The sequence below is a fragment of the Saccopteryx leptura genome, chromosome 10, assembly GCF_036850995.1.
Source record: "Saccopteryx leptura isolate mSacLep1 chromosome 10, mSacLep1_pri_phased_curated, whole genome shotgun sequence".
Taxonomy (NCBI): Eukaryota; Metazoa; Chordata; class Mammalia; order Chiroptera; family Emballonuridae; genus Saccopteryx; species Saccopteryx leptura.
In genome coordinates, this window is record NC_089512.1 from 77,564,307 (window position 1) to 77,588,985 (window position 24,679).

Genomic DNA, 24,679 nt, shown 5'->3' on the forward strand with positions numbered 1-24,679 from the left:
TCATCAGATGTGGGACATGCTGAAGAACAGAGTGTGGGAGGGCCTGACAGCTCTGGGTCCAGAGAAAGCTGGACTTCTCTCTTTTACCAGCTCTGCAATCCTGCCCAGGGCCATCTCCTCTCCACAAACGGGAAGAGGGCCCTGTGAAGACACAGAAGCAGGGAGAACATCACTGCAGTGATGTACCTACTAGCCAAGGAGCGCCAAGGACTGACAGCAAGGCCAGGATCGGGGAAGTGGCAAGGGACAGATTCTCCCTCAGAGCCCCAAAATGGAACCAACTCTGCCAACACTCTGATCCTGGACCTCTACATTCTAGAACTATGAGACAATAAAAATCTGTTTTAAACCACGTAGTTTGTGAAACTTTGTTATGGCAGCCCTGGGAAACTAATATGGACATTAGTCCCTGTCAGCAATGTATCTATAAATGTTTACCACCCAGCCCTGGAGGGGGCTGAATTGTAGCATTTGCTGATTACCATGTAGTAAATAGTCCCACCACAGCTAACTTCAAACTACCAATGTGCCACCACTACATGTGAAGTAGGAAAAAGCTGTGTCATAGCACATCATCATATAACATTTCTGCCACACAGATGCAACCAAGGCTGAAGAGCATAGATAACAGTAAACGTATTAATTAGAAAGTGATGTGTTTGGGGTATTTACTACTTCTTAAATATAATTTAATTGTAAATTTACATAATTTTGCATTTAAAAGATTGTGTTTAATAACCACTCCCAAAATCCCTGGACATCTAACCATCAGTTCTCACAGCCCGCACCAGCAGCTCCCTGACCCAGGAAAGGGCGCACAGAGTGGAAAAGGCACAGCATAAACCCTCTGCCTCACAGGCTGCGGAACATGGTCTTCAAAACCGAGCCCCCTACAGAAGAGGGTCACACGTGCTGTCAGATGGTAATGGACAGTGTCCGGTTAATTAAGCGAGTTTTAGTGCAACTAAGACCCTGGGCCTATCTTCTCCATGATCCCATAAAGCATTCATGGCAGTTTGGTTTTTAAGCAATACAGGAGTAATTTGAAATCAATTTCCCCTCTCCCTGATGAACAGTGGACTATTCAGTGTGACCCACAGAGGAAATGAGAAGCCATGTACGTGAGACAGCCACTGGGAGCCCTAGCTTCCGTGTGGTTCACAATTCCAGTGAAAGCTGGTGCTTGCCTGGTGCCATGAGGAGGCTGGTGTTATTCCAGCCTGAACTGTGGTGTCTATCAGCACTGGCTTGAGTATTTGACTCTGTCTCTTAACTACAAGGGAGAGAGGGCATTGTCCTTCTTATTCAATCAACAGACGTATAACGAGCAGCAGCTCTGAGCTGGGTGCTCTGGAGAGCCCAGTGATCAAGGCAGACACAGCCTCAGCCCTTTTGGCACACACAGACCGGCAAAGGCAAGGAGGGCCTGAAAGAGAAGCTTAAGAAGTTTCCCATGAAACATAGTCACAGAGACATTGCTCCAATTAGTCAGCTGCATCTTACACAAGAATACTAGAATTCTACCACTATTGCCTAGATACTGGATGTGGGACTTTAGCTGAAGCTTAATGTTGACCCTAACAGTATCTCCTCTTACAGGATTGCTCTGGGGTCCACATGAGATTATGCAGCAGAGTGAGTTGTCTGTCCCCTCCCCGCTGTCTCCTCATACCGCATGCTACACTTGGCCTCCTTTACACCTCTACGTGATGGCAACTTTTCCAATGAAGTCTATTTGGAATAGGTAACACCTACCCAACTCCCCATTCCCCTTAACCCTCTTTCATTTTTCCTGACATCCATCATTTTTTAACCTGTTATTTCCCCTTACTGGCCCTCACACACAATAAAACACAAACCCCCAAAAGGCAGGTATTTGTTAGTTTTGTACTTTTTCAAATACCTTAAACAGAGTACAGCCAATCGGAGGCATTCAAAAAATATGAGGAATGGATGGGTGTATGGATAGAGAACAAACTCTTATGGAAGAGACCATATCTCATTGATCTTTGACTCTTCCAACACCTTACACAATCACTCTCAATTTTTGTTGAATAAATAAACAAAAGAATAAACCATGAACACTGATTTGAGCCCACAAATAACCGGAGATTACCCAAAGGATATAATATCCTTACTTTTTCCAATGTCCCTCTACATGAAAATAATTCTCATAGCATGGAAACATGCTCACACGCAAACACTTTTCCAACTATGCTCTGGTTGAACTCAAGCAATGAAAGGAGGCAGGTCGGTTGACCAGAAGTTTCTATATGGATTGAAATTTTTAAAACCTATTTTGTATAAAGGGGGTTATGACACAGTTCTGTTCCTACAACAGTGACATAAGCTGAATTTTAGTGTAAGTCAATACACACCCTAGCCTAAGTCACTTACCTATTCTAACACAGTTGTAAAATCATATCTAGAACATAAAAACACAACTAAGCCACAGAAAAAGGAAAAGGACGTTTTTTCTGTAGTAACAGAAAAAAATAGTGTAAAAAAAAGTATGACGCTAGCAATGTAAGCTGCAACACTCACATCTCAATTTTTTTAAGTTTTTATGGGAGTAAGTGCCATAAACTTGAAATGTCACATCAAGTGTGTTGTAACCTGAGGATTAAGATTTCAAGTAAGATTTTTCTGTTGTTTTGTTTTGTTTTTTTGCATGAAAGAGCATTTCTTTTCCTTTTCTATATGTTTTTCTTTTTTAAGGTGAGAAGAGAGGAGATAATGAGGCAGACTCCTGCATGTACTCCAACCAGGAACCACCCAGCAACCCCATTTAGGGTCAATACTCAAGTACCAAGCTATTTTTAGCACCTGAAGGTGTTGTGCTCAGATGGAGCTATCCTCAGCGTGGGGGCAATGCTACAAACAATTGAGCCACTGGTTGCAGGTGAGAAAGAGGGAGAGAAGGGGGAGTGGGAGGGAACAAGAAACAGTCATTTCTCCCGTGTGCCCTGACCAAGAATCAAACCCAGGAGGGACGTCCATATGCCAGGCCGACACTATCCATTGAGCACTAGCCAGGACCACTACATGCTTTTTTAAATTGAGGTAAAAATGAATACTTGTATAAACCAAGTTCATAGATACAAGGAACTGATTAGTGGTTGCCAGAGGAGGGGAGGGTAGCAAAATACGTGATGGGGATCAAAAGGTACAAACTTAGTTATAAAATACATGAGTCAGGGGATGTACATACAGCATGACAACAATACTTCCCTGTGGGCAAAAGGAGGCTTACAAGTGTTGGTATGGAAAACCATACAGGTTATGCCCACTAACAACTGTAAACCAACTTTTGCCCACCCCTGTATATTTGAAGATAGATAAAAGAATAAATCTAAAAGCTCTCAGCAAGTTACCATATTTTTTGCTCCATAAGATGTACTTTTCCCCCTAAAAGTGAAGGGGAAAATGCCCGTGCATCTTATGAAGCGAAAAGTACGTTATTTTATTAAATATTTTAATACATCATTTGGTTCAGAATTTTTTTTTTCTTATTTTCCTCCTTAAAACCCTAGGTATGTCTTATGGTCAGGTTTGTCTTATGGAGCAAAAAATATGGTAGATTTTATTTGCAAAATAATTTCCATTGGTAAAGGTAGACTTGAATACACTCAACTTCAAGATATTAAACAAAAATATCATCATGACCCAACTTTTACTTAATGAGTAAATTATCATCTGGGATAGTAAAGATTAAGTTCAAAAATCAGTGTACAAGGTTTTAGCAAGAGTCAAAATTATCTTCGACAAATCCCTTGAATCACCCAAAAAGTACAGAACATGTTTTATATCATGATGCAATACATGTACTGCATAATGTCAACATGAGCCACCCACCAGGCTTGATTGAAGTAAATCAAATTTTCATGCTGGTGACTGGAGATAACAACTACTATGGCTTTTTGATACCAGAAGAAAACAGAGGAGTAGAAGACTCTAGCCTGTTCCTGCCCATCTACAGTGTTTATTCTATTTTATTCAATTAAAAAGTTTCTACAACCTTCATAAACATGAATACATTTGTTTGTTGTGGTAAGGAACATAGGATTTATAAAGCACCTAAAAAACTGTCAAACACAGATGTTTACTAATTTTGCATCTGTAGGTTGCTCGATTGAAACCACTGTTACTTGAGATTTTTAGAGACACAAAACCAGCCATCTTATCCATACATTGAGTTGGAATGTGTACCCCTCAATATCATATATCATAACCTCACTACCTTAGAACATGACCTTAATTAGAAATAGGGTCATCACAAAATTAGTTTAGATGAAGCCATTAGGTTTGACCCTAAGGCAATACAACTAATATCCTTACAAAAGGGGGAAACTTGCACAAAGACACACATGCACACAGGCGGAGAGTAGGGTGATGCTTCTGTAAGCCAAGGAATGCCACAGATTGGCATCAAACCACCAGAAGCTGGGGGAGAGGCAAGGGGCAGATTCCTCCACGGGGCCCTCAGAAGGAAACAATCCTGTCCCCACCTTGATCTTGATCATCTGGCCTCAGGAATTGTGAGTCAAATTTCCGTGTTTAAGCTACCAGAATGTGGCACCGTGTTACAGCAGCACTAGCAAACAAATACTATATCCAAGCTCACAGTTTCTCCTGTGGACCCCGTAGGCCACTGCACCCAAGCTCTCAGGTCTAAGGCACTGGTCTCACCACTTTAAGTGGAGTTACAACGTAACTGATCCCTGAGTTTAATGAGTGTGTCTGACATATCTCAATTCCATCATCAACTAATAAATCCTAAAATAAGAGACAGAAAGGGGGCAGCATCGGATGGCCAGCCACATGTCCTGGTTCATGAATAAGTAAAGGAGTCTTAACAGTAAAAATACAGAGACACTAGCTGCACTGTCTCACTCAAGCAAAGCAAGAAGAGCCATTCTCAGTTTCTCTACTTTGCTGGCCCACTCCTTTTCTTCCCTTGGTGACTAAAAATGCCCAAGGGGAAATGCAGGCAGACGTAGCCACATTGTAGCCAAGCAGTGAGCTGCTTAATGGCTTTATTGATTCCCTGTTTTGCTCTGCATTATGTGTTACATTGGCTCAAGCAGTCCATACAAGAAGAATCAAGATGGTGTTGGCAAAAAGGCATTATTTAATTTTAAGCTTCTTACCACTGACACCAGTCAACCCTAAACAGAAGTAGCCGAGTTTCAAAACAAGTATGTGCAGAATTTCTATTCATTCCATGCCAATAGCTCCTTCCCATGGTCAATGTTCCTTGATTTCAAAGCCCTATCTTAGCTGGTAAAGAAGAAATAACTGTGGCAACAACAGTGCCCTTTAAGTGGTTTTGAATGCTAGAATAATGTTGTTTGTTTTATTTTATTCTCCAAGATAATGGTTCCAAAGGCTTTAAGGGGATAAACTTCATATTAGTAAAATGATTCTAATCACAACTAACACAAACCACTCTGTCTATCCACTTCATATAAATATCAATATGTGGCAAAAATAATAACTCACAACATCCATCAAAGAAATAAAGTATCATCAATGTCCTTGCAAATTTATTCATTTTAAGTAAAGTAAATATGATATAAGCAAACAATGTTTTTAATGGATGTTTTTAACGTTCATCTGTTAATTTTAGAGAGAGAGAAGAAGAAAGAGAGAGAGAGAGAGAAGAAGCAGAAACTTAGATTTGTTGTTCCACTTACTTCATTCATTGGTTGCTTCTTGTATGTTCCCTGACCACAGATCAAACCACAAATTTGGCATATGGGGACGATGCTCCAACCAGCTAAGCTACCCAGCCAAGACAACACATAGGATGTTAAAACAAAATTTTAAGTTTAGGACAATGACCAAACACTAAACTCAACATGGTAAAAAGATCAAATTAGACCCTTTAACAAATGAACTTGGCCACTTTAACAATGTGGACAGTTTGACAGTATCCTAGAGCTAACAGACCAGGGAAAGTGAAATTTGACAGTAAGTGCTCTCTAGCATTTATCTTAATCATGCATAGTTACTAAAAATTGGGTTAAATGGCATAAAACCTTGAGAAAATTACTCAATTCTGAAAAGCAGTTGAGAATTCAAACTTATGGTGCAATTGTCATTTTTGTTCATGATCCATTCTATCTGTCAAAGAGGAAACAATCAGTAACTAGCAACTGAGAGAAGCAGGTTTCAAGCCCAATTCTACTACTAACTCATTTTCACCTTGAATGGGTCTCAGACTGCCCAGACCTCAAGATTCTCATCAGGAATGAAAAAAGGGCTGGACTCCAGCAAAAACACACGCCTTGTTTAAAAGCCTCATGCAAGGACTTCATACACAGCTCCTCAATCACTGGTCAAATAAAATATTCTATGTTTCACATTCTGTGCCTCAATAAGAAAAAAATCAAATTTAAAGAAGAATTGTGTTTTAAATATATATATAAAAAGCACTGGTAAAATGTGGTCTTTTGTTTTCTTTTTAAAAATAATCCCGTTACTTGTAGAAATGGATATCTACATTTCACCCTCACACAAGAAACGTGATGTAAACAAAATAAAATTCCACTTATTTTTAAGCTAAATGTGGATATACATTGTTTTCATATACAAAGGGGGAGGGGGAAGATGAAACTAATTTTAGGGGAGTCAAGAATATGGAGTTGACCATAGATATATTTCCTGCCTTAATGTAAGCTCTTCAAAATAAGCAAGTACTGAAATAAGACTGTGTCTTAAGATTTCTTTTGGCCAAAGTTTCTGAAAACTAATCTCAAAAGCATCTATGTTCTATGCCTGCTAAAACCAAATACAAACTGATAGTGTTCAAATTTGTTTTCAAATCTCACTGTCTTCCTGCCTAAATAGGTTTTGCCTTGAAGGTGAGCTATGTATAAATTAAATAGAAGGAAAGCCTTCTTTTCAAAAATATTTTTCATGTTTCAGGTTTTGCTAAAGAATACAATTCTGCTGCTCAGCAGTCCGGCACCACGGTCCAGGCAGCCATGGGGGCTGGGGCAGGGAGCCATGGCACTCGGGGCGAGCTAGTGACTGTGAGTGACAGTTGGAGCGGCAAGGTAAAGAGATGACCTCGAAGACCCCTGTGGCAACAAATAGCATCAGTATTTTTCTGACCGAAGTCCTGGTTTATCAACTATGGAACTACTTATTGAACAAGAAAAAGTCAACTTGAGGAAGAAGCTGAGCACAGACATGGACTAGGAGCTCAGCCATCCCAGCCCAGGGTCCAGCACCACAGCCTCTGCCTCATCAGCTCTGGGCACCAACAAGTTCAGGAGGACGAGTTCTCTGCATGGGCCCTGCCCAGGGAGCACTTGTGGACCAAAGGGCTGTGTGTTGCAGAACACCACCCCCCCCCCGCCCCCCAGAATCATCATGCACATCCAGAACCTGGCAGCCAGCAGCTGGCGTGGAATTAGGTTCCCCACAGAGTGTTCTTATCAAGAAGATCCAGACATCAGCCTGCGCCAGCCCCCCGAGGAGCTCTGCACGCACATGATGGAGGAGAGCAGTGACTGCAGGTGGGGAGAAAGCCCTGGAAGATCCAGACATCAGCCTGCACCAGCCCCCCGAGGAGCTCTGCACGCACATGATGGAGGAGAGCAGTGACTGTGCAGGTGGGGAGAAAGCCCTGGAAGATCCTACATCAGCCTGCGCCAGCCCCCCGAGGAGCTCTGCACGCACATGATGGAGGAGAGCAGCGACTGTGCAGGTGGGGAGAAAGCCCTGGAAGATCCTACATCAGCCTGCGCCAGCCCCCTGAGGAGCTCTGCACGCACATGATGGAGGAGAGCAGTGACTGCAGGTGGGGAGAAAGCCCTGGAAGATCCAGACATCAGCCTGCGCCAGCCCCCCGAGGAGCTCTGCACGCACATGATAGAGGAGAGCAGCGACTGTGCAGGTGGGGAGAAAGCCCTGGAAGATCCTACATCAGCCTGCGCCAGCCCCCCGAGGAGCTCTGCACACACATGATGGAGGAGAGCAGTGACTGCAGGTGGGGAGAAAGCCCTGGAAGATCCAGACATCAGCCTGCGCCAGCCCCCCGAGGAGCTCTGCACGCACATGATGGAGGAGAGCAGTGACTGCAGGTGGGGAGAAAGCCCTGGAAGATCCAGACATCAGCCTGCGCCAGCCCCCCGAGGAGCTCTGCACGCACATGATGGAGGAGAGCAGTGACTGCAGGTGGGGAGAAAGCCCTGGAAGATCCTACATCAGCCTGCGCCAGCCCCCCGAGGAGCTCTGCACGCACATGATGGAGGAGAGCAGTGACTGCAGGTGGGGAGAAAGCCCTGGAAGATCCAGACATCAGCCTGCGCCAGCCCCTCAAGGAGCTCTGCACGCACATGATGGAGGAGAGCAGTGACTGTGCAGGTGGGGAGAAAGCCCTGGAAGACCTCGCGGGGAGTGAGGGCAGCTTTGGACCACTGAAAAGGAAGCTCTGCACCTTCAGAGACAACGACAATGACACTTCCAGTCAGACTGATTTTGTCATATCCCTGGTAGAAGACAGGACTCTACTTTTCCAGGCCAGCACTGCTCTGGTCATGGCAATCTACCTGGACTCCCTGCACTTTCTGACTCCTTCAATTTTGAGAACTTTCGGTTCCAAATTATTCGAATAATACAAAGGAACGCAGCTGCTGTTCTTCAGAGCCCGCTGAAGGTCTCGGGCATGAAGGAGCTCAGAAGGAAAAAGATGGCTGTGACCAACAGGCTCACTGGGAACAGGTACAGCTGCACACCTGGAACAAGGCGGTAAGGCAGCGGGTCATTCAGCACCGTATCTTGAACGAGGTGGTGATGGACAGAGGCCCTTCCTCATACCTATCCAACATGGACATCTACCTGGACTGGCTTCTCACCACCTGGTGCATGGAAACAGTGTGATCACATGCACCCTAACAGGCAGCTCGGTGTATGGGGCCCCAGCCAGAGCCTGCATGATCCTCTCCAATGTGTTTGCCGTCATGATCATGCTCATCTGCTCCTACTTGCTGTCACTCCAGCTCACTGTGGTACCCACGGGAGAACCATGCTGTCACGGGAAGCAGGAAACACTGGGTAGGTGTCCTCCAGCTAATGAAAGAGATACGCAATCCACCGAGGAGAGAGCATCTGCATGACTAACTCTTGCTACCCATTCCCCTCCATCTGCATCTGTGACCCTGCACGCAACTGGAACATGTGGAAAAGCAGGCTCACTTCAGAAAGGAGGAGGAGAAAAGCAAAAAGGGCTAGATTTGCCTGTGCCCCTGTTATCGCCACATGGGGGCCCCAGGGCCCAAAGCCTCCCTGTTGTGTTTTGTTTTTTCCCTTTTCTGCCTCCTGCCCACGCCTTGGGGGAAACAGGCCGCCCTGAATACACGCGCTGTAGGTGGTCACACGCCCAGACGTCACAGTACTACTGTCTGCTACCAAAGCCTGAAATCTGCTGTTGTCAGCCAGATCGGCCGTTTCTAACATTTAAATCTGACTTCTTTTTTGTATTTCTTAATAAGCAAAGCAAGCAATGGCCAGAGTTCTGAAGTCAACACCAGCACAGCTGTGTTGCCGTTGGGAACAGCCATACTGGACAGGTTCTTTGTCATTCCTTGTCAAAAAGCTTTTCCATAAATCAAGCTATTGAAATTCAGAGGGGATCAGAATGGATTAATCTATCTTTTGTTTTTGAAAATAAATCTCTCATAGTCAATAACATTTAAAAAATAAAATAAAATGCTGCTAACATATCAGTTTGTAGCTGCCTCAAATTTTCTTTTAAAAAAACCCCACAAGTATTAAAAGAAATACAAATACATATAAATTTTCTAATCCTTTACCTTCATGTGAACATTAGCTAGACTTCTTGCCTATTATATAACCAGTTACCCAAAGCTGCAAAAGATAATACAGATGCTAAGAAACAACTCCAGTCGTGTACAGGTCCACCCGGAGCTGACAACTGCTTTGTGTACATAAACTGTGTTCCGCCTACTAGCTTATGAATATGATGTTAATTCTTTCATCTAGTAGAAGGGTCAAGGCCTTGCAAGGTTGTTTTTTTTTAAGTGAAAGGAAGGGAGATAGAGAGACAGCTTCCCACATGCACCCCAATCAGGATCCACACGGAGACAGCTCTGCAGCTGATGCTCTGTCTGTCTGGGGCCATGCTCACAACCAAGCAATTTTTAGTGCCTGAGGCAAAAATTCCTCAGCACCTAGGTTCAATGCGCTCAAATAAATCGAGCCATGGCTGTGGAAGCAAAAGAGAGAGGTGAGAAGGGGGAGAGATGAAGAGCAGATAGTTGCTTCTCCTGTGTCCCTTGACAGGGAATTGAACCTGGGACATCCACACACTGGGTCGACACTCTATCAGAGATGGCCTTCCTTCCAAATTTTAATTGAAATTCTCTTACACCTTCCCCTCAAGTAGCCATAAGAAATACCTTTATCCAAATACTGACATCTAGTCCCTTTTCCTAGAACTGCCCCATGGTTCACACATCCTGAAGAGCACCCAAACTTTAAGGACACATTCCCAGCAGTAAGAAAAGACACCTTAGCCTGACCAGGCGGTGGCGCAGTGGATACAGTGTTGGACTGGGATGCGGAGGACCCAGGTTCGAGACCCCAAGGTCGCCAGCTTGAGCACGGGCTCATCTGGTTTGAGCAAAGCTCACCAGCTTGGACCCAAGGTCGCTGGCTCAAGCAAAGGGTTACTCGGTCTGCTATAGCCCCACGGTCAAAGCACATATGAGAAAGCAATCAATGAACAACTAAGGTGTCTCAATGCGCAACGAAAAACTAATGATTGATGCTTCTCATCTCTCTCCGTTCCTGTGTGTCTGTCCCTGGCTATCCCTCTCTCTGACTCTATGTCTTATTAAAAAAAAAAGAAAAAGAAAAAGAAAAAAGAAAAGACATCTTAGAGTTTCCATAGTTTTACTTCAATTAACTTCTTTGAGCAACTAAGCAACACTATATAACCAGCCTTTTCTCTACATGTACAAAACTAATAAATTTCTTAAAATAAAAGTAAGGGCTGTACTGACCCCACCCTCTAGCTGTGGTGGAAGCAAACAGCTCATGAGCTACTGCAAACCTACTACATTCGGGCACAGGGTAAACACCTAAATGTTGCTCATTCCTGTCCAGGGAGACAAGCGGTGATCAGGCTCAGCCACGTGCCACAGGCCCAAGTGGAAAGAAAACACGTACACTGTCATCTGTGTGTTTTGACTGAACGACAATATCTGTACACACACAGGCTTTCTCACTTTTCACTTGGATTAAGAAAAACTCCCTCATTTTCCAACAACAGATTAAGAAAGGTTTAAAAAAAAAGGCATTAACTGTAAGGATCCCCATCAGTCTCAGACCTTAGCTATGCACAGATCAAGCCAACGTTGTTGTAACATCGTGTTTCTTACTGTTAGCTATTTCCCAAGCACACTGTGCAGATTTCTCTGCCAGGCTTTATTGATAAGAGTCAGGCTTGAAAGCAGGGCTTCCAGGTTATTAGCACAGCAGAAGTTACGGACATACAAAGCAAAGTGCTGACAGATGCTGGCTCCAATGGCACAGCAACCAAATAGCAGATCTGAGGCTTAAACTGGGGTACCAAGGACCTGGCACAAAGTAGACATGGTACTTGATAAATACTTGCCAAACGGAGTAACACTCTATCTAACAAACGCAAAACATCATCATATCATCAAGTCCTGGGAGTGCTTCAATAGAAATAATTGATTCCGACAGGGACTGAGGAAAGGGGGATTGGAAAGGAGGTGCTCATGCAACCCTCGGAGGCGGCTCTTGCCCTCTCGATAAGCAGCATTTGCAATCACTGCCTCTCTTCTATGAGGGCTCCCAACATCTGATAGCTACAATGAAGTCTTGACCTAATTTACTTGAGCCTATCAGCACAGTAGCCACCATGTCAATTCAGATACTTGGGCTGCTCAGAAGGAAGAAATGCCCATGTAACTAAGAGCGCACAGCTTGCACCCTGCACAGGCAGAGACGCAGGCCCCTGAGCTGTAATCCTCCGGTGCCCTCCTCCCCAATGAGCACTTTCATCCTCTTTGTGCTCAAATCCATTCGGTCCACGGCATTGTGATGAGTCCATGCTGGGCTGAGAACTGGCTTCCAAAGACTTCTTGATCCCATCCAAATACTCAGAAACAGGCTGGATACTCAGTTAAGAACCATGCTTACCACATAGTGTAGACCAGGGGTCCCCAAACTATGGCCCGCGGTCCACATGCGGCCCCCTGAGGCCATTTATCCGGCTCCTGCCGCACTTCCGGAAGGGGCACTTCTTTCATTGGTGGTCAGTGAGAGGAGCATAGTTCCCATTGAAATACTGGTCAGTTGGTTGATTTTAATTTACTTGTTCTTTATTTTAAATATTGTATTTGTTCCCGTTTTGTTTTTTTTTACTTTAAAATAAGATCTGTGCAGTGTGCATAGGGATTTGTTCATAGTTTTTTTTATAGTCTGGCCCTCCAATGGTCTGAGGGACAGTGAACTGGCCCCCTGTGTAAAATGTTTGGGGACCCCTGGTGTAGACTCTGGTTTCAAAATTATATTTTTTTAACATAATTCTACCTATCAATACACATTCATTACATGCCGCAGTGAACACCTTGAAATGCATTTTTTTTTAAACACAGCTGTCCATCTGCTGCTTATATTACTGATAAAGCTCTAAGTGATTAAGGAAAAAAGAGAATTCATTTGCTGTGATAATACACAGATCGGTGTAACTTTCCAACTGCCTTCAAGGTTGAAAGAAATGAGGTTTTGATGAGTACCAGCTAGCTATTAATTAAATTTAGCTGCAACAAAATATTACTTTTCAAGCACTTTAAAGAACTGAGAAAACCTACAGAGCTCAGCAGAATTTTTCTTTCTGTTTTGGTTTCTCTGACCCTCTTTTTTAATTCCTTTCCTCATTAAAAATGCCTGATCTGAAAGGAGACAAGGAGAACAACAAGAGCTGATGAGCAGAAGCAAGTGATGATTACAAAAACTTTATTCATCTATCTCCAATTTTCAAAACCCATTGCATTTTGTTTAGCGAAGAAAAGGAGAGCTGTATGCACAGCTTACTTTTAAGAAAGACTGTAAGTCTTAAGCAGAATTCCCAGCCATGCAACCACAGCTATTCTGATTGTGAGGAAAATCTGGACCCCCACCCTCCCCCCCTTTTTTTTACCTAGTTAACAAAGGAAATGCTGATTTCTGGGCTGAAAGTAGAGGCCTCCCTAAAAGCTATCAGTCAATGGTCCCTCAACAATTCAACATCAACAGAAATCCCCAACTTGGGTGTGGTGAACAAGGAAACTTTGCTCAGTGTAAAACAGCTTTATAGTGATACAGCTAGAGAGCTTTCTGGCTAGAGAGCTCTGCTCTGCTGCTTGCTGGTCTGCTTTGCCCTGCACTGGTCTGCTCCACTCTGCTGCTGCGCAGTGTTTTCGATGTTTCATCTCAGCTGGGGAAACACAATCTTCCATGGAAAGGGAAAGTGCACTCCCAGGGCCAGAGAGGAGCTGACTTATACAGACAGATGTTCCCATCCCCTGGTCCCTGATCAGGCCAGTCCTCATGCAAATGAAGACTCCAAATACTCAGAGTTTGATTGATTGGGCCAAAAGGCACTGTCCTGATTGGTCAGAACAGAGCCACTCTGATTGGTCAGTGAAGATATTGATGGGGATATAGTTGCACAGCTCCAATTGGATGGAGAAAGCCTCAGTCCTATTGGTTTGGTTAAAATAAAATTCCAGGAATTCCTTTACAAAGGCTGCTCAGATGGCAGGAACACAGTGCAGGCAGGTAGTTCAGTGTAGGCTTCTCCCTGAAGTGCAGTTTGCATAAGAGGCCCCTCTGTAGAAACAGCTCCTAGACTTTGAGTTTTTGTTTTTGTTCTTGTTTTTTGTTTTGTTTTGTTTTTTTCATATGAGCCCAGTTAGCCACTGGGAGCCCTTTTTATCAGGTATCTGCTTTCTCATGGTTCACAAGCAATTCACCAGAGTAGGGCCTTCCTTCACATATACTGTTTTAGGGTTCCAAAGGTATCTGTCCTGACGGGGACAACAGTGCCTGGGGTGTCAGTGAAGAAATGCTGTAAAGATGGGTTGTACAGATGTGGCCAAGTTGCCTGGACTTGTCCCAAGCCATTGCTTCTCAAATTTCCACAGGCATAAAAATTCTAGGGGAATCGTTAACTATAGATTCAGAGTGGGGTCTATGGTTCTAAAATTGTGCTTTTCTAACAAGTTTCCAGGTGACACTAACCCTGCTCGTCAGAGGTTGACACTTTAAACATTAAAATACAAACTATCCTACTATAAAACCCTAGACCTATTCAGAACCGTGCTATTTTTGCCAGCCCAGCATCCACTGAGGGAATGCAGAGAACCAACCAGACTTCAGGGGGGTCAGAGGGTGCTTTTCTCCTTCCCCCTCAGCTTTATCGGGGCGGAAGTGGCAAAGACACACTGACTTATAGAAGACAATGTGAGAACTGAGTTCACAAGTTGAGCAGAGCCAAACCCTTCCCTCCCCCCAAAAAGATGGTTATTTCCTTCAATTACTACTAAGAGAACAATTAGAAATCATTTATTAGGGAGTGGGGGGAGGGGAGGGGCCCAAAGAAAACCAGATAGAAGGTGATGGACGACTATATGACTTTGGGTGAGGGGAACGCAACATAATCAAATGTCAAAATAACCTGGAGATGTTTTCTCTGAACCTATGTACCCTGATTGATAATGTCACCCCATTAAAATTAATAAAAAAATAAAAATAAAAAGATCATTTGTTAGGCATAAGCTTTATATAAAAACAAAAATGATATGCTGCAATACCAACTTGCTCTAGCACCAAGTAAGCTCCAGATAAAGGGAAGGTTCAGTAGTACTCCCCAAACCCCTGCCCCCACAGCGCCTCTTACTGAGGAATAACGAGCAGTTTCTCTGTCTCCTTCGGGCTCATTCAGCGTTTTGTTTATGCTCTTCTATTTGCATGAAGTTTCTAGTCCCTCAGTGCTCTGAAGGGAAGACCTCATCTTAGTCATCTTTTCTAGTCTCAGCACCAAACTCAGTAACTGGGACACAGTAAAGAATGCACAATTAGTGCCTAGTGAGTGTGCCAGGCACTGAATGTGGTCCTTCACATCCTTTATCTTCTAGAATCTCACCTTTGAAGTCTGAATCTCAAGGATCCTCATAGAAAGCCACGCTCTTTGCAGGCTAACTTAGGGGCTAAGTCTAAAACAAGATTTGAACCAAATCTGTCTACCTAGTTCCAAAGCCTAAGCCATCACCACCCCACACAAATAACTCTTTCATGGAACTTCAGTGAATATTTCTAAACAGGAACAAATCTCACGTTCACTGCCTGCCAAGTTCAAAACCTGTCTGCCACAGGTTCTCTCCAGGTGCTCCACATACTGTGTGGCCCTCCCTTCCTCCTACTGCCTCTCCAATTACTTCCCACACACCTACCTGGAGGTGGATGCCACTGGCCGCTCCTACCACAGTTTAGCATCAAGTCAAGGATACCCTAGAAAATCTGACACATCTTTTCTGTCACTTCATAACAAACCAAGGGAATAAACCCTGTAGGACATCCTGGGATTGATGGACAGATGCTCCTTAACTTAGGATGAGGTTACATTCCTATAAAGTGTAAGTTGAAAATATCATTAAGTCGAAAATGAATTTCATACACCTAACCTACTAAACACCATAGCTTACCCTCAATGTGCTCAGAACATCTACTTTAGCCTACAGTTGGGAAAAATCATCCCATTGCCACTACCCAGTATCACAGAACTTTCGAACTAAATGTCACTAGCCTGCGAAAAGATCAAAACTCTAAGTTTGATTTCTACTTAATGAATATTGCTTTCTCACCATAAGAGTAAAAAAATTGTTTAAGGAAAACCATAAAGTCAAATCATCATAACTAAAAACCTGGCCTGGAGAAACAAGACGGCAACAGAGTAGGCGGGCGTTCCACTGTCACCTCCCAGGACCAAATTAGATTACAACTGAATTTAAGAACAATCATCTTGAAAAACCAACTTTGGACTAAACTAGGAGGAGTCTATAACCAAGGATCACTGAAGAATCCACACCAAGACGGATAGGAAAGGCAGAGACGCAGAAAGGGCTGCCCCGCTCCCAGGAGCGAGCAACGGCTGAGGGTCCAGAGGGACTCTCACTGCTGGGACGGTCACCCTGAGAGGTGTAAGTGCTCAGCCCCAGGCCTGGAGCCCCAGAGCCTAGCAGAGGCGCCCACACAGCACGGGGTGGTGAAAAGAGTCGAGTTTCTGTCTGCAGACAGAGAGCCCTCGGAGGCAGATTCCGTCTTAAAGGACCCGTGCAGAAAACCTTGTTCACAGCCACTTACCTGGGGCTCTGTCGGGGGGAGAGCTGAGAGGACTGGAGTTGCAGGAGGAGAATACAAAGTTGGAGGCCCAGGGAGAGACACTGTGGGGGATGGCCACCAGAACCCCTGTGCTGGGTCATTCTCCAATACTGCCGTCGACATCTTTCTTGGGTGGAGCAAATCCTCTCTGAGTGAAACCAGCCTGGTGAAAAGAAGCTGCTCCACCCTCGGGAATCTCTCCTACCCTAGTCATGGCAACGGGTCATTCTGAGATGCCAGGAAGCAGAGGGCATGTCAGTGACTCAGTTTCTGGTGTTGAGACCTGAGCCCCCCACACACACTCTCCCGAGTCTATGACTGGTGCCACCACCTCATGGGGAGACAGAGATGAAACTGTCCAGAAAGAGGGCAGACCACACCTCTGGGTCTCAGAGGGCACACCCACCAGACTGCTGGGCTACACCCTACTGAGGCCTGTGGAAAAAGTCTGGACAGACTGACACCTAAGACCCAGGATGGAGCCACACTCACCACCCTTCCTGATGCCTGTATTGCCCCAGGCTCTAGACCAGGTGTGGCCAACAGTTTTTGCCCCCAGGCTGGATGAAATATTAAAATTTTAAAATGTTAAATAAAAAATAAAAATAAAAAAATAAAAAAATGTTAAATACAAAAAAATTCATTTACGTAAACAAAAATTTATTATGTAATTTGTTTATGAATAAATGTAAGTAAAAAAACTTAATATACAATATTATTTTAAAATATGTGGATTTGTTACATTTATTTATGAATTCATTGTTTTTTTTGTTTGGTTTTTTTGTTTTTACAGGGACAGAGAGTGAGTCAGAGAGAGGGACAGATAGGGACAGACAGACAGGAATGGAAAGAGATGAGAAGCATCAATCATCAGTTTCTCGTTGCAACACCTTAGTTGTTCATTGATTGCTTTCTCATATGTGCCTTGACCACGGGCCTTCAGCAGACCGAGTGACCCTTTGCTCAATCCAGCGACCTTGTGTCCAAGCTGGTGAGCTTTTTTTGCTCAAGCCAGATGAGCTCGTGCTCAATCTGGCGACCTCGGGGTCTTGAACCTGGTTCTTCCGCATCCCAGTCCAACGCTCCATCCACTGTGCCACTGCCTGGTCAGGCTACAATATTATTTTAATAAAAATATAATTACATACCATATAAATATCCAAACTGTATCACAATCAATTGAAACAATAATTAACAGAATGAGCTTGAAGGGGTTATATCGCAAATAAAACAATATTTTGTTTTACAAACAGCCTAGACACATTTTCAGTTATCAACTGCAGCTATTGTCTGTGCTACAATGTCACTTGATTCAGCACACTTGACCACAAAAATAACGAATTGTTTGACCTTGGGTGCACACTGGCAAACTTCGCCTAAAATAATGTGCGTTTCACATCGCCACTAAACGTCAAACAGTTTATATCGAGTACAGATGACTACAAAAGTTGTAAATCTTTATAATGGAATTTTTTTTTAAATAAATATCGTGAATCCATTCGACCAATTATTGAAAGTGAACCCTAGATTAGTCACATGTGTAATTCTTTTCCACATATCACTATCTTCTTAAATATCTTGATTTCCAGTAATAAAAGACGCTTCCACTTCTGAATAGCTGAGATTTTAAAGTAGCCGATAATATTAAAAATTTAATCGTGGTCCGTATAAACTCATTACATGGGCCGTATGTTGGCCATGCCTGCTCTAGACTCTAACAGAGGGATTTTCAGCAGCTGAGGCCAACAAGCAGCCAGCAGACAGAAGTTGCAGGAGGCGGGATACAGAGAAACTTGGCCGTTTGAGCACACCTTCACCAAGAACCAGCATGGGTAAAAGCCTGACTAGGAGTGTACCTGGTATTTTTTTTTTTTTCATTTTTCCGAAGCTGGAAATGGGGAGGCAGTCAGACAGACTCCCGCATGCGCCCGACCAGGATCCACCCGGCACGCCCACCAGGGGGCGATGCTCTGCCCCTCCGGGGCATCGCTCTGTTGCATCCAGAGCCATTCTAGTGCCTGAGGCAGAGGCCACAGAGCCATCCTCAGCACCCGGGCAAACTTTGCTCCAATGGAGCCTTGGCTGCGGGAGGGGAAGAGAGAGACAGAGAGGAAGGAGAGGGGGAGGGGTGGAGAAGCAGATGGGTGCCTCTCCTGTGTGCCCTGGCCGGGAATCGAACCCGGGACTCCTGCACGCCAGGCCGATGCTCTACCGCTGAGCCAACCGGCCAGGGTGTACCTGGTATTTCCATGTGCACCTGGGCCTAACAGAGGCAGCCACAAACCCCAAATTGCTTGTAGCTCCAAGAAGGTTGCTGAAGGCAGGCCATGATCAGTGTCTCCCACTGGTCTGTGCTGGGTTCCTACTAGAAAGGCTCAGGGCTGGCATATCCAGGGGTCAGCTGCAGAAAGTATCGGTTCAGGACCTAACAACCCTTGATACAGTGGTATCCTAAGGAAAAGTTCCTCACACCTGGCCCAGCTAAGGTAAGTTCCACTCTCTGTGATCAGCACCAGCAGAGTGGCTCATGTGCATTGGATAGGGTGAAACTTCACAGTCAGCCAGCCTGGGCGCTGGATAGTCTGTCCTGCTAGGCTAGATTCCACAGGGGGAAGAGAGAGAGGCTTGGAGCATGGACATTTAACATGTTTGTCCCTGTGAGTTTCTTGTTGTATCTGGTTGAGGGGCTTAGCCACCTTTGAGAGGAACACAGTCAGCCCTAGAAGAGGACTCTCTCAGTCTTCCTCCTGGAAACTGGGATCTCACCAGCTGAAAAAACTTCTGCAGAGGGCACTGTCGGCCACACTCAGTCTGAACCTGCTGCTCACTTTATTGGGGAGAATAAAATTTGAGTATCCAGCAGTGGCTGAAGGATCAAGCTATGGAGTAGTGGCCACATTCCCCATACTGAGCTCCTGACCAAGAGACCCCTGAAGTAGGGGGTCCCACAAACATTGCATTCACAACCTCGGCTGCCCTAACCCACCAAGCACACAACTTGTAGAGGGGTTGGTTGGGTGAGGCCAATCTGAGCAAACACTACAATCTTACTACAGAAGACTCTGGGAAGACCAGACAGCAGCAAGATGAGGAAGAGCAGCTGAAAAGTGGAGACACATCTTACAGAGCTTGGGGCTTTTATGGAGCTGCTGTCACCTCTAAGCAGGAGTTCCTCCTTATACACAGGTTGGCCCCTCTCACACTACCCAGGCACAGAAAACGCAGACACAGTGAAAAATGCAAAAGCTTCAGACTGGTAGCCCACAGCGGGTTACAAACAGCAGCTAATGCCAACTCAAGAAGAACTAGAGCCAACACTATGAGTAGAGGGTGTCAGACAGCACCAACCCTACACTCAACTACCTACACAAGCAGCACACCCAGAGGTGGAGTCTAGCAGGTACCAGACACTGTGGCGAATAAATGCGCCCAACAGGACAGACATTGCACAGTGTGTAATATACATGATCAAAGTTGACCCTTAGAGTCAGCCAGCCTGAAGGAATCACCGTACCCACAAAAGGACCAACCGCATCTAATACTCACATACAACAAGAGGAAAAATAGTACCCTGAAGAAGCATTCCTAAAACAAGGAAAACAAGTGGCAAGAGGAAAGTACCACCGAGCCCATCTTCTTAATAAAGACCCCCCAAAATTTCAAAGTCAGACAGAGCTACCTAATACACAGACAAAATGAGCAGACAGAGAAAGAGACCCAAATGAATCAACAAGAGAAACTCCAAGAAAAAGAACTGCATTAGATGGAAGTAACCAAACTACTAAATGCAGAGTTTAAATCAATGATTTTTGAAATGCTCAAGGATCTTAGAGCAACAATGAATGGACATAATGAGCACCTAAATAAGGAGATAGAAAGCATCAAAAAGGACATTGAAATCATAAAAAAGAACCAGTCAAAAATATCAAATACAATATCAGAAATGAAGATAGCACTAGGAGGAATTAACAGCAGGCAGAGGATACAATCAGTGATTTAGAGGAAAAGATAAACAAAAGCATGAAACAGAGCAGCAAAAAGAAAAGAGGATAAAAAGTCTGAGGAAACTCTAATAGAACTCTGTGACAACATGAAGAGAAACAACATCTGCATCATAGGGGTTCCAGAAGGAGAAGAGAACAAACAAGGGTTAGAGAACTTGTTTGAAGAAATCATAGCTGAAAACTTCCCTAAATTGATGAAGGAAAAAGTAACACAAGTTCAAGAAGCACAGAGAGTCCCATTAAGGAGGAACCCAAGGAGAACTACACCATATCAACTACAGACATATCATAATTAAAGTGCCAAAGATGAGACAAAGAAAGAATACTAGGCCCTGGCCGGTTGGCTTAGCGGTAGAGCGTTGGCCTGGCGTGCGGGGGACCCGGGTTCGATTCCCAGCCAGGGCACATAGGAGAGGCGCCCATTTGCTTCTCCACCCTCCCCTCCTTCCTCTCTGTCTCTCTCTTCCCCTCTCGCAGCCAGGGCTCCATTGGAGCAAAGATGGCCCAGGCACTGGGGATGGCTCCTTGGCCTCTGCCCCAGGCGCTAGAGTGGCTCTAGTCGCGGCAGAGCGACACCCTGGAGGGGCAGAGCATTGCCCCCTGGTGGGCAGAGCGTTGCCCCTGGTGGGCGTGCCGGGTGGATCCCAGTCGGGCACATGCGGGAGTCTGTCTGACTGTCTCTCCCCGTTTCCAGCTTCAGAAAAATACAAAAAAAAAAAAAAAAAAGAATACTAAAAGCTGCAAGAGAAAAGCAGTTAATTACCTACCAATGAGCCCCCATAAGGATGACATTCGACCTCTCAACAGAAACATTGGAGGCCTGAAGGGATTGGTAAGAAATATTCAGTTATGCAAAGCAAGAACTTACAACCAAAGACTTCTTTATCCAGAAAGCCTATCATTTAAATTAGAAGGAAAAATAAAAGCTTCCCAGACAAAGAAAACTTAAGGAACTCATTACAACCAAATCAGTACTGCAAGAAATATTAAGGGGCCTGCTGTAAAAAGAGCAAAGGAAAAAGAAATCGAGAAAAAGAGGAATGTAAATTTAAAGAATAAAATGGCAATAAACGATTACATATCAATAATGACATTAAAAGTAAATGAATTAAATGTTCCAATCAAAAGTCATAGGGTAGCTGCATGGATAAGAAAACAGGCCCCATACATATGCTGTCTACAAGAAACTCACATGAGAACAAAAGATACACATAGACTGAAAATAAAGGGATGGGAAAAAGTATTTTACACAAATGAAAATGAAAAAGAAGTGGGGTAGCAATACTTACATCTGACAAAATAGACTTTAAAAAGTAAGGGATAAAGAAGGTCACTACATAATGATAAAGGGAGCAATCCAACAAGAGGATATAACTATTGTAAATATCTATGAGTCTAATATAGGAGCACCTAAATCTATAAAGCAGATTTTGATGGACATAAAGGATGTCCTTTATGTCCATCAAAACCAGATAAAGACACTACAAAGAAAGAAAACTATAGGCCAATATCCCTGATAAACATAGACGCTAAAATATTCAACAAAGTATCAGCAAACCAGATCCAGCAATATATAAAAAAAATCACACATCATGATCAAATAAGATTTAGTCTGGGGAGGCAAGGCTGCTATAATATTTGCAAATCAATAAATGTGATTCATTACATAGACAAAAGGAAGGATAAAAATCAATAGCAATACTATAAAAGTAGGGGATTTCAATACCCCACCAACATAAATGGATAGATTCTCCAGAAAGAAAATTAACAAAAACAGAAGCCTTAAGTGACACACTAGATCAACTGGATTTAATAGATATCTTCAGAACCTTTCACTCCAAAGCAGCAGAATATACATTCTTTTCATGGTACATTCTCTAGGATAGACCACATATTAGAACACAAAACAAGTCTCATGAAATTTAAGAAGATTAAAATCATATCAAGAATCTTCTCTGATCACAATGGCATGAAATGAGAAACCAACTATAATAGAAAAACTGAAAAACAATCAAACACATGGAGGTTAAATACTATGTTATTAAATAACGAATGGGTTAACAACAAGATCAAGGAAGAAATCAAAAATTTCCTTGAAACAAATAAAAACAAACATACAACTCAAAATTTACAGGACACAGCAAAAGCAATCCTGAGAGGGAAGTTATAGAATTACAGGCATACCTTAAGAAGCAGAAAAAGTTCAAATAAACAACCTAACCCTGTATCTAAAAGAACGAGGAAAAGAACAAATAAAGCCCAGAGGAGTAGAAGGAAGGAAATAATAAAGATAAGCAAAAATAAATGACATAGAAGTTAATAAAACAATACAGAAAATCAATGAAACCAGGAGCTGGTTCTTTGAAAAGGTAAACAAGATTGATGAACTTTAACCAGACTCATCAAGAAAAAAAAGTGAGGACTCAAATAAACAAAATTAGAAAAGAAAGTGGAGAAGTAACAACAGACACCACAGAAATAGGATTGTAAGAAATTACTATGAAAATCTGTATGCCAATAAATTGGACAACCTAGGCGAAATGGATAAATTCCTAGATACATATAATCTTCCAAAACTAAATCTGGAAGAATCAAAAAACCTAAACAGACCTGTTAAAACAAATGAAATTGAAACAGTTATTAAAAAACTCCCAGCAAACAAAAGTCCTGGACCAGATGGCTTCACAGAGGTGAATTTTACAAAATATTCAAAGAAGAACTAACACCTATCCTTCTGATACTATTTCAAAACTTCGAGAGGAAGGAAACCTTCCAAGTTCCTTTTATGAGGCGAGAATAATTCTGATTCCAAAACCAGATAAAGACACTACAAAGAAAGAAAACTATAGGCCAATATCCCTGATAAACATAGATGCTAAAATATTCAACAAAGTATCAGCAAACCAGATCCAGCAATATATGAAAAAAATCATGCATCATGATCAAATAAGATTTAGTCTGGGGAGGCAAGGCTGCTATAATATTTGCAAATCAATAAATGTGATTCATTACATAGACAAAAGGAAGGATAAAAATCACATGATAATATCAATAGATGCAGAAAAAGCATTTGATAAAATCCAGCACCCATTTATGATCAAAACTCTAAGCAAAGTGGGAATACAGGGAACATACCTCAACATAATAAAGTCCATCTATGACAAACCCCCAGCCAACATCATACTCAATGGGCAAAAATTAAAAGCAATCCCCTTAAGATCAGGAGCAAGGCAGGGGTGCCCCCTTTCCCCACTCTTATTCAACATAGTTCTGGAAGTCCTAGCCACAGCAATCAGACAAGAATAAGAAATAAAAGGCATCCAAATTGGAAAAGAAGAAGTAAAACTATCATTATTTGCAGATGATATGATATTGTATATAGAAAACCCTAAAGTCTCAGTCAAAAAACTACTGGACCTGATAAATGAATTCAGCAAGGTGGCAGGATATAAAATTAATATTCAGAAATCAGTGGCATTTTTATACACCAACAATGAACTGTCTGAAATAAAATTAAGGGAATAATCCCTTCACTATTGCAACATAAAAAATAAAGTACCTAGGAGTAAATATAACCAAGGAAGTAAAAGGCTGTATTCAGAAAATTATAAAACATTAATAAAAAAAAATCAAGGAAGATACAAACAAGTGGAAGCATATACTGTGTTCATCGATAGTAATAATAAACATCATTAAAATGTCTATATTACCCAAAGCAATCTATAGATTCAATGCAATTCCTATTAAAATACCAATGGCATACTTCAAAGATATAGAACAAATATTCCAAAAATTTATACAGAACCAAAAAAGAACATGAATAGCCTCAGCAATCTTGAAAATAAAGAATAAAGTGGGAGGTATCACACTTCCTGATGTCAAGGCCATTATACTCAAAACAGCTTGGTACTGGCATAAGAACAGGCATACAGATCAATGGAACAGAACTGAGAACCCAGGCCCTGGCTGGTTGGCTCAGTGGTAGAGCGTCGGCCTGGCGTGCGGGAGTCCCAGGTTCGATTCCCAGCCAGGGCACACAGGAGAAGCGCCCATCTGCTTCTCCACCCCTCCCCCTCTTCTTCCTCTCTGTCTCTCTCTTCCCCTCCCGCAGCCAAGGCTCCATTGGAGCAAAGTTTGCCCTGGCGCTGAGGATGGCTCTGTGGCCTCTGCCTCAGGCACTAGAATGGCTCTGATTGCGGCAGAGCATCGCCCCCTTGTGGGCATGCCAGTTGGATCCTGGTAGGGCGCAT

At 43.2% G+C, this 24,679-nt stretch overlaps 1 protein-coding gene across 5 annotated transcripts in view; it reads right to left on the reverse strand.

Moving 5' to 3' along the window:
* Positions 1–24,679, reverse strand: part of PTPRG (protein tyrosine phosphatase receptor type G) — a 908,944-nt gene that overhangs the window by 824,135 nt on the left and 60,130 nt on the right. The gene's annotated exons all lie outside the window — the stretch shown is intronic.